The sequence below is a fragment of the Bison bison genome, unplaced genomic scaffold (assembly GCF_000754665.1).
Source record: "Bison bison bison isolate TAMUID 2011002044 unplaced genomic scaffold, Bison_UMD1.0 scf7180017864066, whole genome shotgun sequence".
NCBI lineage: Eukaryota > Metazoa > Chordata > Mammalia > Artiodactyla > Bovidae > Bison > Bison bison.
The window spans coordinates 768,844-770,336 of record NW_011494638.1 but is presented as its reverse complement, the minus strand read 5'-3'; positions in this window follow the sequence as shown (position 1 = coordinate 770,336).

The window sequence follows — 1,493 nt, the reverse complement described above, 5'->3', positions numbered from 1 at the left end:
TTTAACTAGACAGACCTTTGCTGGCAAAGTAATGTCTCTGCTTTTTAATATGCTGTCTAGGCTGGTCATAAATTTTCTTCCAAAGAGCAAGCATCTTTTAATTTCATGGCTGCAGTCACCATCTGCAGTGATTTTGGAGCCCCCAAAAATAAAGTCTCTCACTGTTTCCACTGTTTTCCCATCTATTTGCCATGAAGTGATGGGACCAGATGTCCTGATCTTAGTTTTCTGAATGTTGAGTTTTAAACCAACTTTTTCACTTTCCTCTTTCACTTTCATCAAGAGGCTCTTTAGTTCTTCTTCACTTTCTGCCATAAAGGTGGTGTCATCTGCATATCTGAAGTTATTGGTATTTCTCCCGGCCTTAAGAACCCCATGAACAGTATAAAAAGGCAAAAAGATAGGACACTGAAATATGAACTCCCCAGGTCAGTAGGTGCCCAATATGCTACTGGAGATCAGTGGAGAAATAATTTCAGAAAGAATGAAGAGACGGAGCCAAAACAACAACAACACCCAGTTGTGGATGTGACTGGTGATAGAAGCAAGGTCTGATGCTGTAAAGAACAATATTGCATAGGAACCTGGAATGTTAGGTCCATGAGTCAAGGCAAATTGGAAGTGGTCAAACAGGAGATGGCAAGAGTGAACATCGACATTTTAGGAATCAGCGAACTAAAATGGACTGGAATGGGTGAATTTAACTCAGATGACCATTATATCTACTACTGTGGGCAAGAATCCCTTAGAAGAAATGGAGTAGCCATCATAGTTAATGAAAAAGTCTGAAATGGCAGTACTTGGATGCAATCTCAAAAACGACAGAATGATCTCTGTTCATTTCCAAGGCACACCATTCAATATCCCAGTAATCCAAGTCTATGCCCTGACCAGTAATGCTGAAGAAGCTGAAGTTGAACGGTTCTATGAAGACCTACAAGACCTTCTAGAACTAACACCAAAAAAAAGATGTCCTTTTCATTACAGGGACTGGAATGCAAAGGTAGAAAGTCAAGAAACACCTGGAGTAACAGGCAAATTTGGCCTTGGAATACAGAATGGAGGAGGGCAAAGTCTAACAGAGTTTTGCCAAGAGAACACACTGGTCACAGCAAACACCCTCTTCCAACAACACAAGAGAAGACTACACATGGACATCACTGGATGGCCAACACCGAAATCAGATTGATTATAGTCTTTGCAGCGAAAGATGAAGAAACTCTATACAGTCAGGAAAAAAAAAAGACCAGGAGCTGACTGTATGGCTCAGATCCTGAACTCCTTATTGCCAAATTCAGACTTAAATTGAAGAAAGTAGGAAAAACCACTAGACCATTCAGGTATGACCTAAATCATATCCCTTATGATTATACAGTAGAAGTGAGAAATAAATTCAAGGGATTAGATCTGATAGAGTAACTGAAGAACTATGGATGAAGGTTCATGACATCGTATAGGAAGAGGGATCAAGACCATCCCCAAGAAAATAGGTC